At 43.1% G+C, this 18,377-nt stretch overlaps 1 long non-coding RNA gene across 2 annotated transcripts in view; it reads left to right on the top strand.

The window, feature by feature from the left end:
• LOC149975928 (uncharacterized) overlaps positions 1-18,377 on the top strand; it is a 94,314-nt gene that overhangs the window by 38,373 nt on the left and 37,564 nt on the right. Inside the window, exon 3 of one of the 2 annotated variants that reach the window (XR_016487912.1) lies at positions 8,727-8,957. The exons of the other annotated variant lie outside the window; for it this stretch is intronic. This is a non-coding gene — a long non-coding RNA (uncharacterized LOC149975928). Of the gene's footprint in view, positions 1-8,726; positions 8,958-18,377 lie in introns of those variants that run through there. 2 annotated transcript variants of the gene reach the window in all.

The following is an 18,377-nucleotide window of genomic DNA, read 5'->3' as shown; positions in this document are numbered from 1 at the left end:
TTCAGGCGCAAGAGTTCAATCTGGGTTTCATCAGACCAGCGAATCTTGTTTCTCATGGTCTGAGAGTCTTTAGGTGCCTTTTGCCAAACTCCAAGCGGGCTTTCATGTACCTTTTACTGAGGAGTGGCTTCCGTCTGGTCACTCTACCATAAAGGCCTGATTGGTGGAGTGCTGCAGAGATGGTTGTCCTTCTGGAAGTTTCCCCCATCTACACAGAGGAACTCTAGAGCTCTGATAGAATGACCATCAGGTTCTTGGTCACCTCCCTGACCAAGGCGCTTCTCCTCCCGATTGCTCAGTTTGGCCAGGCGGACAGCTCTAGGAAGAGCCTTGGTGGTTCCAAACTTCTTCCATTCAAGAATGATGGAAGCGACTGTGTTCTTGGACGTTCAATGCAACAGAAAGTTTTTGGTACCCTTCCCCAGATCTGTGCCTCGACACAATCCTGTCTCAGAGCTCTACATACAATTCCTTCAACCTCATGGCTTGGTTTTGGCTCTGACATGCACTGTCAACTGTGGGACCTTATAGACAGGTGTGAGCCTTTTCAAATCATGTCCAATTAATTGAATTTACCACAGGTGGACTCCATTCAAGTTGTAGAAACATCTCCATGGATGATCAATGGAAACAGGATGCACCTGAGCTCAATTTAGAGTCTCATAGCTAAGGGTCTGATTACTTATGTAAATAAGGTATTTCTGTTTCAAATTGTTAATAGATTTGCAAAAATGTCTAAACTGTTTTCACTTTGTCATTATGGGGTATTGCAGATTGTAACATTGCTAAGGAATATTTTATGTTTAATCCATTTTAGAATAAGGCTGCAACGTAACGAAATATGGAAAAGTCAAGGGGTCGGAATACTTTCCGAAGTGTTTATTTGATGAGCAGGGGAGCTTCAGTAGGGAGTGTCCCTGGGGTTGATTACTCAAATCAAATCAAATCAAAGTTTATTGTCATGTGGGCCGAATACAACCTTACGGTGAAATGCTTACTTACAGGCTCTAACCAATAGTGCGGGGAAAAAAGGTGTGTGTGTGTGTGTGTGTAGGTAAGTAAAAAAATAAAACAACAGTTGAAAGACATTTGAAAATAAGAGTAGCAAGGCTATATACCGACACCGGTTAGTCAGTCTTATTGAGGTAGTATGTACATGTAGGTATGGTTAAAGTGACTATGCATATATGATGAACAGAGAGTAGCAGTAGCGTAAATAGAGGGGTTGGCGGGTGGTGGGTAACAATGCAGATAGCCCGGTTAGCCAATGTGCAGGAGCACTGGTTGGTCGGCCCAATTGAGGTAGTATGTACATGAATGTGTAGTTAAAGTGGCAGGGTAGCCTAGTGGTTAGAGCGTTGGACTAGTAACCGGAAGGTTGCAAGTTCAAACACCTGAGCTGACAAGCTACAAATCTGTCGTTCTGCCCCTGAGCAGGCAGTTAACCCACTGTTCCTAGGCTGTCATTGAAAATAAGAATCAGTTCTTAACTGACTTGCCTGGTTAAATAAAGGTAAAAAAAATTTTTTAAAGTGACTATGCATATAAGATTAACAGAGAGAAGCAGCAGTGTAAAAGAGGGGTTGGGGGGGCACACAATGAAAATCGTCCGGGTAGCCATTTAGGTACCTGTTCAGGAGTCTTATGTCTTGGGGTAAAAACTGTTGAGAAGCCTTTTTGTCCTAGACTTGGCACTCCGGTACCACTTGCCATGCGGTAGTAGAGCGAACAGTCTATGGGTGGGGTCTTTGACAATTTTTAGGGTCTTCCCCTGACACCGCCTGATGTAGAGGTCCTGGATGGCAGGCTGCTTTGCCCCAGTGATGTACTGGGCCATACGCACTACCCTCTGAAGTGCCTTGCGGTCAGAGGCCGAGCAGTTGCCATACCAGGCAGTGTTGCAACCGGTCAGGATGCCCTCGATGTTGCAGCTGTAGAACCTTTTGAAGATCTCAGGACCCATGCCAAATCTTTTTAGTTTCCTGAGGGGGAATAGGCTTTGTCGTGCCCCCTTCACGACTGTCTTGGTGTGTTTGGACCATTCTCGTTTGTTGTTGATGTGGACACCAAGGAATTTGAAGCTCTCAACCTGCTCCACTACAGCCCCGTCGATGAGAATGGGGCCGAATGTAAGTCAATTAAAAACACATAGGGAAAGGAGTGAGTGAGTGGTCGGAATTTAATCAGGCCTATTTACTCTTTCATAGAAGGAAACCCTCTGATGCAGGTCATTTTGTCAAAACCAAATCAGACAATTAGCTAAGACAATAAGAAAAACATGTTAAAAGGTACTTTACTTTATTCAGTTTATTTATACAGGGACAGTGCACATTCATCAACGTTTCTTTAAAAGTGCACATTTTTGACCACAGTCCTTGGATATGATGTGGAAATACATTTCCTTGTTGGTGCTGTACAGGTTCTGCTTCCAATAAGCAAGTTGCAGATAGAGGGAGGAAGTGTGTGTGTGTATGGCCAGCTGTGCGCGTTCATATTGATAATGGAGATCATTTATCAGGGAAAAGTCTTGACTAGACTGATTACACAATCCTACCAGGGGATTGGGCGGACTGTGTGTGTGGGAACAGACCGTGTTTAGCTAGTTGTGAGGACACAAACACAGACGTTCCACACTGATGGAACAGGTGGAAAATAACACCGGAATATCCTGGGAAAAACATACCCTAGCCAGGAAAATACTGAGCAATAGGAATATCAGAGTAGAACTGATGAGGAATAGGACATTTGTTAATTTCTAAGTCCATTTCACCCTTTAAATGTTTTATTTAGGAAAGTGTTTGTGTGTGTGAGAGAGAGCGAGAGAGAGAGAGAGAGAGAGAGAAACCCCAGGGTTTGAGTGCTCTTCCCCTGTCATAGAAATATTGGTCAATTATTATTAATTTCTGTTAATTTATTTTCACCTTTATTTAACCAGGTAGGCTAGTTGAGAACAAGTTCTCATTTGCAACTGCGACCTGGCCAAGATCTATATGCATGGGCCAAAGAGCGAGGCCATATATGAACCATACATTATTCAATGGCTGACAACACTTTATGTGATTTCCCATATTTAATTCACATGATATATGCCATGGGCACAATGAAATGGTGAAACTTCTTCATTCATATTCACTCATTGATTCGAGATAATATCCTGTCCCTATACGGCTATCGCCGTATAAAACTGCTTAATTATATTGAATGATATTCTGTTTTCTCCCTTCTCTCCCTCACTTAGTTTTGATTACTGCTTATTTTGAAGAGCTTTTATCTAAGAGTGTGCTTGGTGATGTTGACAGAATTATGCAAGCAGTTTCATGCAGAAATGCACACACACACCCTTGAGGCTGATCAGATTGGCTTAAACTAATCACTTCACTGTTCCCTCTCTCCAGCCAGTTTCTGTCCATAAGGATTTTCTCTGTGCTTGTGAATTATAGTGTGAACACAACTTCTACGCTCTGTGTGTTTGTGCTAGGAAACAAATACAGTAGTGGGTGGATAGGTGTGTGTGTTTATGGCTGCATGTGTGCGTGTGCATTTATACGTGTGTGTGTGTGTGCTCGTTTATCATCTGTTGTCTTGTGTTAGATAACAAACAGTTGGCTGGGGTGGGGGGGTATAGGTTGTGTTAGACAAAGGTTTTTCTCTTCATTTAGAGGGACTTGACTTAGCTGCCAAGGAATCTTTATTCCTTAATAGAGCCTATGTTTATGTTGGCCTATGAAAAATAACAGCTTTATTGTGAAAGAGCAGAGCACCCAGAGCAGAGAAGAGACGTGTGTGGAAAAATAAAGGCTTTGTTGTTCTAAACCGGGGGGAAGTCAACTCACATCAGACGTATCAAATGATAAACACACAGTAGGCATTACTTCCACACTGCCCAAGGCTGCAGGTAGAGCTTCAAACACGTTAACACAACTACCTCATGTACTGTACGACCTGCTCATTACTATTCCTGAAGACTAAAATAGAGAAGGAAAAGATTGACTCACAAGTCTCACCAGTGTTTCCAAGCATTTTGTTTTTTTAAATGATCATTAAATGGGGCGGCAGGGTAGCCTAGTGGTTAGAGCATTGGCCCGGTAACCGAAAGGTTGCAAGCTCGAATCCCCGAGCTGACAAGGTGCAAATCTGTCGTTCTGCCCCTGAACGAGGCAGTTAACCCACTGTTCCTAGGCCGTCATTGAAAATAAGAATTTGTTCTTAATTCACTGACTTGCCTAGTTAAATAAAGGTAAACAAAAAAAATTAGGTGTTGGCCAGTTGAAATGTACATAGAGTTCACATTAACTGAGGGATACAGGTTGGCCAAAATGGGTCACCAGTGAGCAAGAATCTCCACCTTCAACCAGGTCAGAGCAAGCAGGCTTGGATGGGATGAGAAAGGAGAAGGGAAGTAAATTAGAGAGGGAGGTCATATTGAAGAGATAGAGGTTGAGAATGGCACATGAGATAGGAAGGAAGATGGGAGGAGGAAGAAGGGTGAAAGAGGAGGACGTGGAGCTAGAGGGTGAAATGGAAAGTGAAAATAAATGGGGACAGGCAGGTTTAAGAGAAACTAAAGCGTTGGTGTGACATATTTCCCTGCTGATGCTTTAGGCGTGACAGTGTGACAGATACATACACACAGTGAGAATGGGACAGTGTGACATGTGTTTTCCCATTACTCTGGGTGTGAGACGACTGGTGGGTTCTTACACTGAACACGTCTAAACAGCATTGTTGTCTGAAAAGCATCTAAACAATGTGTATTGATGGGAAATAAGTATATTCACTACTTTGTTCCTTAATTTCACCATTTATTGTAAAAGATAAAAGCGAACTTTATCATCCAAACATCACACGGAACACATCCACATGTAACGGCTTTCGTCGTCGATGAGGAAGAGTAGTCGGACCAAAGCGCAGCGTGGTATGTGTTCATGTTTGTTTATTGAACTGAACACTAATACAAAATAACAAGAGAATAAATTAAACCGAAACAGTCCCGTAAGGTGCAAACACTAAACAGAAAATAACTACCCACAAAACCCATGTGGGAAAAAGCTACCTAAGTATGGTTCCCAATCAGAGACAATGATAGACAGCTGTCCCTGATTGAGAACCACTCTGGCTAAAACAAAGAAATACAAAACATAGAAAAAGGACATAGAATGCCCACCCAAATCACACCCTGACCAAACCAAAAATAGAGACATTAAAAGCTCTCTATGGTCACACCACAGCCAAACTCATTCTATAAACCCATCTAAATAACAGTTGCTTTGACAATAAACAAAACATAAGTTAGCGACCTAACAGCTAGACATATATACAATGTACGACATCTCCGGTGAGCACAAGGGAGAAATGTAATATTGTGTAGACAAGAGAAGCATGTCAGCTAAGCTAAAAGCAGCAAAATTGTTAATGATGGCAACCATGTTTGGTTATGTTTGACAAGCAAAAACTCCCTAATCCCAGACTGCCATTCACTATAAGATGCAAATAAACAAAGTCAAAGATAGCTGTGCTCATTGCCTGAAAAATATGATTTTAGTTTGGCCACTTTTTCAGCATATTACAAATCTTCAATGTACTTGTTACAGTGTACACAAGAACCGGAGCATGTAACTTGACAAGTAATTTACTAATTTTGAAATATCACAAAGCAAGTAAAATGTTTTCACCTCACACACCCCGAATACAATCCTACTGCCTAGCCTAACCGTAGTTGGAAAGCTAAACAGGGATGAAGCCATTTTTAGGGAGGGTTTGTGGGGGGATTCATTTAATTTGTGGGGAGTTACAAGTCCATGGGGGGTAAAAATGGGGAACGGTATCATGGGGGGGATATGATGCAGGAAATGTTGCTATAATGGGGGATGATCAATAAATGGGGGGCAAACACAGGATAAGTTTATACGCTAAATAAAAATAAAACCCCTTGAAATGGGGGTCCAAGCTGGCAACTCTGAAGTACCGTAGTTACAATCTGAGGCCGTGTTCAAAACAACTGGGAACTTGGAAAAACGAGATCCGACTGGGAAAATCTTTTAAACTGTCATCCAACTTGGAATTTCAACTTGAACTCTGGCCTCTTTCTAAAGCTGGAATTCTAGACCTGAAGATTACGGATGCCATGATTTGACCTCGTGTTTTTCCGACATCCCCGTTGTCTTGAAAGCACCATAAGTCAGTCAAGTGAACTATCCCTTGATCTCGTTATGTTATAACATCTTTGGTCTGACAGACGCTTATGTTACAACCAGAATGCATTGTATGATGTCAACAAACATGGTGCCACACATAGCTGGGAAATAGCTTAGCATTAGCTCATCATAATCAGTACAACTTTCCACACAGATCATATGTGTCCATTACATCTTTGCAAGAATGGGAATGCATGATTTGTCACCAGTACTTGAAAACATGTGAATAAAACAGTCAATACATTATGCTCCATACATACATACATACATACATACATACATACATACATACCATCATACAGTATGCTACAGTAGAAAAGACAGCACAATATACTTACGTTGATAGGAATGCACGTCTAAAGTTATTATTTGTAAAGAAAACAACAATGAAGGCAATGCAGGCGCCAGCTGAAAAATGTGGCAAGTGGAAAAAGTTTGTGCAAGGCTTGTTCTGACTAGAGATGTGAAATGTCTTCATACATGATCTTGGTAAACATTGGGAAGTGCTTGGGCTCTACTTGAAGAGAGAAGTTTGTCCGGCTCAGTAATGCCTCAAACATAAATTGTCCGCAACAGTAAAATGGGCTACTTCTTATGTGAATTAATGAGGAGGCAGAACACACCTAAGTTCAAACTGTTAGAAAATAAAACATGTTTGAAGATCTTTTGAAATTAACTAATTGAAAGAGCCTATAGATAATTAGCAAGCAGTGTGATTTGGTTTGATGGCAGGGTGGGTTAACTGTCCTGTTACGTAACAATCACATTTTGGAACAGTGAGCGCATTCTGACATCAAGCGTATATAAAAACTCACACTGGGGCAACTGTTAGAGATATTTGGAACTCACATGTGAAAATGTTAAAGGGGGAATTTCACCCTGGCTCTGCCACGGCATATAGTCACTACTCTATTAGCGACATTACTTTTTAATCACAAACATCACAATCATTCGCCCAGATTCTGCCAGCGGCTTGCGGCTATCAAGAATGATGCAGTAACCAAAGATTGTCATAGGGATTTTCAGGCTGAACTGATGGGGAATCCATTTCAACTACAGCTGAGAAGTGATACAATCCCATTATTATTATTTTTTTAATTACAAAAACAGAAGATTCTCAATTAGAGGTAAACTTACGTTAGCTTATGTTATAGCCCTGTATTGAACTCTGAAATCAATCAGCTAAATGATATTAGTTATCTTTTGGTATACACACTGTCAATCAATTTCGCCTATGCCATGCTAGTCACTGCTAGACTGGTAACTACCTTCAGCAGAGTAAACATGTTTGTTTATTCATTCTATCTTTGATTGATGTTAGATAACCTAAGCTAGCTAATGTTACCAAATAAGAGTATCTACATTTGGTAGCCATCTATTCCACCCTTGTCTGGAAAACACTATGAATTGAATTGTCGCTTTAGCTAACTTACTCTGTGTGTTTGTAGCAATGATGAATGTGTATAAATTGTCTATGGTTAGTTAGTTGGTTCTCAGCCAGCCTCAGCTGGCTAGTAATCTTGCTGCCAATTTAGTGACACTAGTTAGCTGACAATATTGCAATGTCCATATGCTTAGCCAGCCAGTCTAATAGAGATCAAAATAATTAGTTGGATGGTTAAATTGTGTAATATTGTAGGTGGTACAGAATCTGATTCCACCAACATGCACTTCCAACCCCTAGCTCTACACAAGGTGAAAAAGGTAAATTTGCCAAAATATTTACAAGCTGACTGCGAAGATAGCTCAATTTACAGTAAGCATGGTATAAACATGAATTGGGTCATATTTGGATGGCTTGTGTTATGGGGTTACAGGTGGTTTGAGTAGCCTGAGGACCACAGAGCACCTTCCAGACCTTGTAATCAATTTAGTCTTCCCCTCCTCTTTTTTACCTTTTTCTGGAGTCATTCCACAGTGCTCGGCTGAAAAATACACCAAAGCGGGGGCATTTTGGGTACGAGGGAGAGGACACACTGCGGTTATGGAGCACACCAGGATTTTGGGACAGAAACTAGCAAGGGACAATAAAATATAGAAAATCAAGACTACAAAAGTAATGACATAACCACCTCAATCTTCTCTGCAGATTCTCAAAACACAATACAAAGACATGTCTACAATTTTCCGCGGCAAAGATCTACTATTGACAAGAATGATCTGTCAAAGTCAATGGGCTGTGGGAGATTTACAGACAGTCCGTTAGGATTAGGAAGGGGGTTTTGGTTGTGCAGGTTTGTGCTTAGACAGTAAAGGTATTTTGTATGAGAGCGATTGAGGTGCCATTTCTCCTCAATCTCGCATATACAACAATTATTAGGGTGTAAGACCTGCCTTTCTAAGACTTTTCACACCTTTACCCCCCCCCCAGCCCATTCACTTTGTTAACTGGTCTTTCCTCTCAAAAACAGCTCTCATTGTCCCTAAACAATATGCTAGCTGGTCCCATTTGGTTGACATCTTTACCAACAAAGGCGTGTTGCCCTATGTCCCTTCCACAAAAATGCTAACACCACAACCATGTCTTTCCAGCAGACATGCAGTACCGGCAAATCTTCTGCAAAAGGACCAAACAGTTGGTGGTTAAGAAGCTCTACACCACTTCCGGCAGAGTTTTTATCCAGCTGGACTTTCACCGCAGACAGGACAAGTCCATTGCCACCGAAAGGTTGCAAGTTCAAATCCCTGAGCTGACAAGGTACAAATCTGTCGTTCTGCCCCTGAACAAGGCAGTTAACCCACTGTTCCTAGGCCGTCATTGAAAATAAGAATTTCTTCTTAACTGACTTGCCTTGTTAAATAAAGGTACAAATTGTTTTTAATTTAAATAAGCACAAAGTCTCAGCTTCCCCAGCCCACCATTGCCAGTGTACCAAGGCTGGATAAAGGACTATGGCTGTGTTTACACTGACAGACTAGTTCTGATATTTGTTTCATTAATTGGTCTTTTGACCAATCAGATCCGTTCTGAAAATTGTCTGACGCAATTAATACCAATTAGTGGAACAAATATATAATAATTGGGCTGCCTGTGTAAACGCAGTCAGTGTGTCTCAGCATAAGACCATGTCGAACAGGGGTCTCCAACCCTATTCCTGGAGAGCTTTCCTCCTGTAGGTTTTCGCTCCAACGCGTATCAACCAGCTAATAATTAGAATCAGGATTGCCCTGAAAAACTACAGGATGGTAGCTCTAATGGAACAGGTTTGGAGAGCCGTCATGTAAGAAACACCACAAAATATCAATATCAAATGTCTACCCTTAAGTATTCACAGAATATAATTATATAAACTCTGTACAGGGCTTTGTAGCGTCAAACAGATGCTAGACATTCAGATATCCAAAGAACGTTTGTTTATTTGTCAAAATGTATAATACAGGAGTGTACACCACTGTCACATTCGTTGAATGGAGGAGACCAAGGCGCAGCGTGATATGAATACATGTTCCTTTAATGACGACGAAGAAACACAAACAAACTACAAAAACGAGCGTGAAGCTAAAAAAAAAAAATGGTCTAACTTTCTCTCCTCAGACAAGCCGGCAATGGGTAGATGTACGCCAAATACAAAAAAAGACGGCAAGCCTCACTAGAGGTCTCCTCAGACAAGCCGGCAATGGGTAGATGTACACCAAATACAAAAGAGACGGCAACACATCCACCTTTAGGACCCGGACCTTGCCCAAAAAAGACAAAGATCTAGCCCTCCACATCACTAGCTTTCTCCGTACCACTGCGATACCCATGTTCCAGTTCAGCATCGCTGAGCTGGAGGTCTCAAAATGGACCCCGAGAATCCTCAGGGCCCCCTCACATACCTTAAGGGAACATTTTGACATTTCGTGTATGGTTAGTAAGAAAGTCCATATTGGAAATGTACGGTCCCTTACTAGACGTCCGAAAACGTTTGTAAAATTCGCGGTCGGCGTCGGGCCGTGCGGTAGGGCCGGACCTACCGGGAAGTCATCGAATGAACTTTGTCGGATATTCGGTTTCCATTTTATAAAATAAACAAGTTTTGGTCCATTTTTCCGCTATCCCGGAAATTCCCAGAAGAGGGCATAAGGAATCATATGGCAATTGTACTAAACATCATGAATCACGACGATGATATAAATATTTCGAAGCCGAAACTTGGTGAGCGTAGGTTTGGCATAATGGGCAGTTGGCCCCGAACAAAATGGCGTCTAGGCCTCAACGTTTTTTGAGTTATGGCCATTTTTCTGGGATTAAAGGTCCAAAATGGAAATAGAGAAATTATTTTTCCACTTCACGTCAAAGTCAAGGAGCCTCCGGTGTCAAGAAAAAAACAACCAGCCATTTTTCTATCGTCATTTAAGAAAAATTGTACAATGACAAATTGGTGATGTTCACAAATAGGCGTTTTTTTTTTCAACAGTTACAGATCCAGTTGCAGGGTGTTCATACGAATCTTTTTAAAGTGTGCTGCGGAGCTCTGCGAGATTTCTGTGATTTTCTATGATTTTCTGAAATAACACACACTCACTAAACCCTCCGTAAATAACTCAGTTCTTAATGTAAAGACTTATAACTCAGGATTCTGTAAAGGCATACCCCAATCAGGATATTAGTTTATTTATAGCTTCCTGTGCCAACCGGAAGTGCCTTAAATGGTGTCATAGTGGCAGTTCCCAAGGGTTAAAAAGGTCAGATCTTTTCAAAACTTCATATGTGTGATTAGGCAACCCCCATAAACTGTAAGTCAGTCATTTCTCCCAACAGATGTTAAAGAAAAGCTCTCACACACACACACACACACACACACACACAGCAAGGATGGAGTGACAAAGTGCGGTGCTTAAAGACACATAGAGCAGGCAATGGCATTACCATAATCCCTAGGCTGTGCCGAGTTCAACGAGATATCCCGCTTGACCGTAGCTCGCTCAATGAGGATATGTGTTGACTTATAGTTTCCTGTGCCAACCGGAAGTGCCATAATTGGTGTCTCAGGGGCTGTTTCGAAGGGTTAAAAAAGTCAGATCTGTCCAAAACTTCATATGTGTGATTAGGCAACCCCCATGAACTGTAAATCAGTCATTTTTCATATAATACACAACTTGGAAGGAGGGACGTATTGGGGTGCGTAGAGACAGACAGTGGCTGCAATAGTTAGCTTTGTTCGAGCTAAAAAAGAACCGTCAGACCTAGAGTTCCGAAATTTTAGAAACCTGTTCTAGACCCCCGGTCGATGGTGCGTGGTGAGTTACGTGGCTCTAGAAGGTTCTCAGACCGAAAAACAGCCTCGTACATTTGCAATGACTTCAATTCATTGACCATTACGAAAATGACGACGTTTAGAAAAGTCTCAGAGACGCAAGGCTAGGTGCATTGAAACCGGCTCGACCCATAGAGACGTACCCCGACGTTTCTGTCCGATAGCTCATTAAGGACCCCGTAGCAAGGCATGTAAAAAAGGATTTTCAGCACCAATTAGGGTTTTACTCTGGCACCGAAGGATATATCGAGCCGAAACTCGGAATTCGGGGTCGCCTCACATAGGCCTTCACATAATGTCCGAACTGGACCCGCAGCTAGAACGTAACTATGTGTTTTACCTTTTTATTATGTTTTAAACTCAAGGCGCTGTGAATTATGGGCCTGCTCTGACATATGAGATAGTTGGCTTCTAAATGAGTAGGAAAAAGTGGGTTTGGTGTCAATTGATATCAGTTTGGTGTCATAATGACATCTAATTGACTGATGGACACTGACTTGCTAGTTGACTTTTGTACATTTGCAATATGTTTAAACGGAGAGGGACCATCACCAAAATGGCATTCTGAAATCAACACAAAATGGCATCACCATAGTCTACAGACTGTGCCGAGTTCAACGAGATATCCCGCTTGACCGTAGCTCGCTCGGTCTAAGCGCAGCGACCATTAGAAAAGTAGGCCCAAATTGAAGCCTGCCACACAACGTCATTTGATTTTGGGTGACAGTGAGAGAACCGTTAGGGTGAGAAGAAAAATTTCACCACAGGAATGTTCCTAAGGTCCTCCCGATCTTTGCAAACCTTGACCGTGTGGCATTAACCCTTCACAGTAAAAAGAAGGTGTTTACTTCAAACATCTTGCTTTGACTTCTCTCCCCATAGGAATACATTGCCTGCACCCCTAATTTCAACCTGAGGCCTATGTGGGTTATGAATGCTGTATGAACCTGTCTTCGGTACCAGTCCATCAGGCCACTATGAGGTCTACCTGTGTTGATTCTTAGCTTCCTGAAGCAACCGGAAGTGGTTAAAATCACCCTAAAAGTGTATACCCATACCCTGCCTGCAGTTTGATGGACATAGTGCATTCAACCGTGTGTAGATCAGTCAATTCTTAACGTAAAGACTTAAAACTCAGGATTCTGTAAGAGGCTACCTCAGTCAAGACATGTGTTTACCTATAGCTTCCTGTGCCAACCGGAAGTGCCTTTAATTGGGTCACACTGTCTGTTTCGAAGGGTTAAAAAAGTCACATCTCTCCAAAACTTCATATGTGTGACTAGGTAACCCTTCTGAACTGTAAATCAGTCATTTCTCCCAACAGATGTCAAAGAAAAGCTCCCTCACACACACACAGGAAGGATGGAGTGACAAAGTGCGGTGCTTAAAGACACAGAGAGCAGGCAATGGCATTACCATAATCCCTAGGCCGTGCCTAGTTCAACGAGATATCCCGCTTGACCGTAGCTCGCTCTGTCTAAGCGCAGCAACCATTAGAATAGTAGGCCCAAAATAAAGCCTGCCCCACAACGTCATTTGATTTTGGGTGACAGTGAGAGAACCGTTAGGGTGAGAAGAAAAATTTCACCACAGGAATGTTCCTAAGGTCCTCCCGATCCATGCAAGCCTAACCTTGACCGTGTGGCATTAATTCTTAATAGTTAAAAGAAGGTGTTTACATCAAACAGTTTGCATTGACTTCTCTCCCCATAGGAATACATTGCCTGCACTCCTAAATTCAACCTAAAGCCTATATGGGTTATGAATGCCGTATGAACCTGTCTTCGGTACCAGTCCATCAGGCCACTATGAGGTCTACCTGTGTTGATTCTAAGCTTCCTGGACCAACCGGAAGTGGTTAAAATCACCTTAAAAGTGTATACCCATACCCTGCCTGCAGTTTGATAGACATAGTGCATTCAACCCTGTGTAAATCAGTCAGTTCTTAACGTAAGGACTTAAAACTCAGGATTCTGTAAAAGAATACCCCAATGAGGATATGTGTTGATTTGCCACATGTTCCTGTGCCAACCGGAAGTGCCATAATTGGTGTCTCAGGGGCTGTTTCGAAGGGTTAAAAAAGTCAGATCTGTCCAAAACTTCATATGTGTGATTAGGCAACCCCCATGAACTGTAAATCAGTCATTTTTCCCATAAAATTTCAAAGGAAAACTAAATCACTCACACACACAGCTTGGAAGGAGGGACGTATTGGGGTGCGTAGAGACATTCACTGCCTGCATTAGTTAACCTTGTTGGAACTTTTAAAGAACCGTCAGACCTAGAGTTCCGAAACTTTAGAATCCTGTTCTAGACCTCATGTCGATAGTGCGTGGTGAGTTAGGTGGCTCTAGAAGGTTCTCGGACCGAGAAACAGCCTCGTACATTTGCAATACCTTCAATTAATTTTTGCATCACGAAAATGACGACATTTAGAAATGTCCCAGAGTCGCAAGACTAGGTGCATTGCGAACGTCTCGGCCCATATAGACAAACCCCAATGTTTCTGTCCGATAGCTCATTCAAGGACCCCATAGCAAGTCATGGAAAAAAGTGGATTTTTCAGCACCAATTAGGGTTTTGCTCGGACACCAAATGATCTATCGACCCGAAACTTGGGTTTCGGGTTCGCCTCAGCTAGGCCAACACATAACATAAGAAATGGACCCGCAGCTAGAACGTAACTACGTGTTTTATGTTTTTTTTATGGTTTGAACCGAAGGCGTGAATTTTGGGCCAGCTCTGAAGTATGTAATAGTTGGCTACTAAACGAGTTGGAAAAAGTGGGTTTGGTGTCAGTTTGTATCAGTTTGGTGACAGAATGATATCTAATTGACTGATGGACTCTTGTCCACTTGACTCTTGTCCATTTGCAATATGTTTAAACAGTGAGGTACCATCACCAAAGTGACATTCTGAAATCTACCCTAACGAGCAATTGAGATGAACCAGAATCACTGCCCAGCCATCCCGAGTTCATCGGGCCAGTCAATTTCACATTGCTGCAGGATTTTTATAGCATGACAAATTCGTGATGGTACCTGCCCATTGAACCATATTGCAAATGCACAGTGACTTTGAAAAAGTAAGAAAACATAAACAAATGGACATAATGAAATCATGAAAACAATGCGTATCCATCAGAATATTTTAAACAGTCCATAAAGCACTCAGGACGGCCCCCACTGATAGAGGGTCGTAGTAGGGTACTCCCATAGCGGGCATGGACAATAGGAGTCCCGCTAAATGTATTTAAAACAGTATTTACATTTTTGGGTTACCAGATGCACATTTCAGATCACCAGTTGCACGGAGGAAAATCACAATCTGCATCCATCGTCATATTTTAAACTGTCCATAAAGCACTCAGGATGGCCCCCATGGATAGAGGGCCGTAGTAGGGTACTCCCATAGCGGGCATGGACAATAGGAGTGCCGGTAAATGCATTTACAACCATATTTTTATTTTTGGGTTACCAGTTGCACAACAATGCACGTGCATTTGCAATATGATTCTATAGTGAAAAAACATCACCAAAGTGACATTCTGAAATCAACCCTAACGAGCGATTGAGATGAACCAGAATCACTGCCCAGCCATCCCGAGTTGATCTGGCCAGTCAATTTCACATTCCTGCAGGATTTTTATAGCATGACAAATTCGTGATGGTACCTGCCCATTGAACCATATTGCAAATGCACAGTGACTTTGCAAAAGTAAGGAAACATAAACAAATGGACATAAGGAAATCACCATATTTTTATTTTTGGGTTACCAGTTGCACAACAATGCACATGCATTTGCAATATGATTCTATAGTAAAAAAACATCACCAAATGAACATGAAATGAACAACTATCACTGCCCGGCCATCCCGAGTTCATCAGTTCAGTCAATTTTGGCCCCCAAAAAATTGACTTTTGAATTCCTATGAAATCATATTGCAAATGGACAAATCATGTTCCTTATGCACAAGTAAAAAAAAATATATGATAATAACATTTTACAAAAGTATATTCATACAGTTCTTACACACGATTAATTGACTTAAAATCGAAACAATTTCGAAAAACGGTCTAGAAAGCACTTTTTTTACGAGGGTGATAAGTTTTTTTAAAAAATTCACATTTTCGACTTTTGACTTCCTATTAAATCATATTGCAAATGGACAAAACATATGCCTTATGCGCATGTAATAATAAAAAAAATGATAACAAAATTGGACAAAAGTATATTCATACAGTTCTTACACATGTGTAATTGACAAAAAAAATCGAAAGAATTTCGAAAAACGGTCCAGAAAGCACTTTTTTAATGGGTTGCATTTCCAATATGAAAAACCCCGGTGGAGCGCACTGTTGGATTTTTGAAGTGTTACAACTGGCAATTGCCATATGGCATTTGCCATCAACTTTGCACGAATCAACGCCACATTGGGTGGTATTGGACATTGTGTATATGGTTTGTCCAATGCCAATATCTTGCCATTCATTTTTGTCCATTTCAGGGGGGTATTCCCTTACAGAGAGATAACCCCCCGGGCACATCCGTCCTTCTGCGCCATCTTCCGAAAAACTGAACGGAAGACTTTGCATGGTTCCGCTCCCGACTTTGCAAGAACCGCTCCCGACGAGTCCTTGCACAGCTGCAAGGAAGTGTCATCGGCGTACTGCGTCATCTTAACACGCAGCCCACCACTTCCAGGGATCAACAAGCCTTCCACCCCTGTGTCTGCCCTAATGGCAGCCCCCAGAGGCTCCATGTACAGAACGAAGAGGAGAGCCGAGAGTGGGCACCCCTGCCTGACCCCAGACGAGAGGTCAAAAACGTCACCCAAGTGACTATTTACACTAACTCGGCACCCCGCTCCGACATATAATGTACGGATGGATCCAACCTATGAACTTCTCCCCAAATGCTAATCTACCTAACACTCTGAATAGAAAAGATCTAGTCACACGATCAAAGGCTTTCGCCTGATCTAGCGCTGCTACCATTAAAGGCAGACCTCTATCTTCAACCCAAGCGATGGAGTCACTGATTAACTGTAGGTTCCATCTAATAGAGCGGCCCTCTACCCCGCACGTCTGATCCTCATGGACGACGTAGGGAAGGGCTGTACGCAACCGGTCTGCTAAAACCTTTGTAAGTAGCTTGGAATCTACGCACAGCATGGTCAACGGCCGCCAGTTGCCAAGGTCTGTTGCTTCCCCCTTCTTATACAGAAGTGACAGCACACCAACAGCCATTGATCCCCCCGGGTCCCCCATCTCAAGGATGGCCTTCAAGACTTCGAGGACCACTGGTCCAAGTATACCCCAAAACTTGAGATAAAACTCAGCCGGTAGCCCATCCTTCCCAGGCACCTTCCCTTTTCCCATCCTCCTAAGAGCGCTCTCAACCTCTTCTAGTGAGATCTGGGCCTCCGTCACTTCTCTAATGTCCTCCTGCAACCGCCTGGACAAGTGTTCTAAAAACACATTTCCCTGCTCTACATCTATTTCCCTTTCCTTAAATAAACCTTGGAAATGGTCAGTTGTCACCCTGACCATTTCCTCTGGTTTTCTAACTATACCACCATTTTCTTCCCTAACGCCATGCATTACCTTCCTACTCTGTCTGGCCCTAACCGACTTAAAGAACATAGCGGAACAAGTCTCATTGTGTTCTAGAAAGCCACTATGCGCACGCTCCAGGAAAGCTCGAGCCTTCCGCTCCTGCAGCTCCCTGAGCTGCGCCTTTAGGGTTGCGGATCTCTCCCAGTCAAACGACCCGTCGAGGTTGCCTGCCTCGTACTCAAGTTCGATTAACCTTTGGAAATGATCCACCTCCCTCCTTTCCTCCCTTTTTTTCCTCTTGCAATACCCTATTATAAAATGCCTAATCCTCACCTTAACCAATTCCCACCACTCTAACACCACCTCGCACATGGACCGGAGGCCTTCAAGCCTCCAAAAGAAACCAAAAAAAGCGTCAACGAAAGCCTGCTCCTCCTGCACATCCCGATCTAACTTCCAGTACCCCCTACCGAAGAGACAGACTGGCGACCCCACCTGCAGGAGCAGCCCGTCGTGATCTGAAAAGAAAACAGGCAACAGCCGCCCAGACAACTTCCCAAAAGACCTGGATACAAAAATATAGTCGAGCCTCCGCGCAAGCCTCTGCGGAGTTGCGCCATGTAGGACCGGCCATTTTCGGAGTTGTGTGCAGGCCACCATCAACCAGACAATGGCAAGCCATTAGGCCGGTGATGGCGCCTGCACTGCTATCCCTCACGACTCCTAAATCTATATTAAAACTATCACTAATTTCCTATTTGTGACGCATAGGGGTGCCAGACAGTCCACCATCTCCCTCCTGTCTGCCGCCACCTGTGGCCCATACACCACCACTAATCTAAATTCACAATCCCTTATCGTGACATCCACCCCCATAACCCTCCCCTGCATCACCACAAAAGAACCCTCCACTTTTACCTTCCTGTGCCCACACAAAATCCCTACCCCCGATGAGTGCACCCCCCAAAAAAATAGGGGAGGCTGAGTCCCCAAACAAAAAACTCCTCACCTCCTCCTCTACCCAGTCCTGGGCCTTGTTAGGTGGGTCCCCACCCAACAGGAGTTGAGGGCCTGGGGAAACCAGCAGCAACCCAGAGGTTTCTCCCACCCCCATCGCTCTCTTGGCCATCCCCTCCCTCTCACTGTCGGCCAATCGCACCCTCCTCTTCACTCCACCACCCCTCCCTCGCTTTCTTCTCTCTCATGCTCCTCCACTCGCTTGCCTTCTTCCGCCGCTTTTCCCTCCTCTCTTCCCGGTTCTCCTACTCCCGTGCCTTCAGTTTCCTTCTCTCTTCCATCGGCCGCTTCTTGCTCCTCCTTCCTTGCAGCCTTCCCCTCTGGGCCTGTACTCTGGTCATGAGGCGTCCTTCCTTCCCCTCCTCTT

This window comes from Oncorhynchus mykiss, chromosome 17, assembly GCF_057628025.1.
Source record: "Oncorhynchus mykiss isolate SJ-2025 chromosome 17, ASM5762802v1, whole genome shotgun sequence".
In the NCBI taxonomy this organism is placed as follows: domain Eukaryota; kingdom Metazoa; phylum Chordata; class Actinopteri; order Salmoniformes; family Salmonidae; genus Oncorhynchus; species Oncorhynchus mykiss.
The sequence above is the reverse complement of the archived record's forward strand: the minus strand, read 5'-3'. Positions and strand labels throughout refer to the sequence as shown.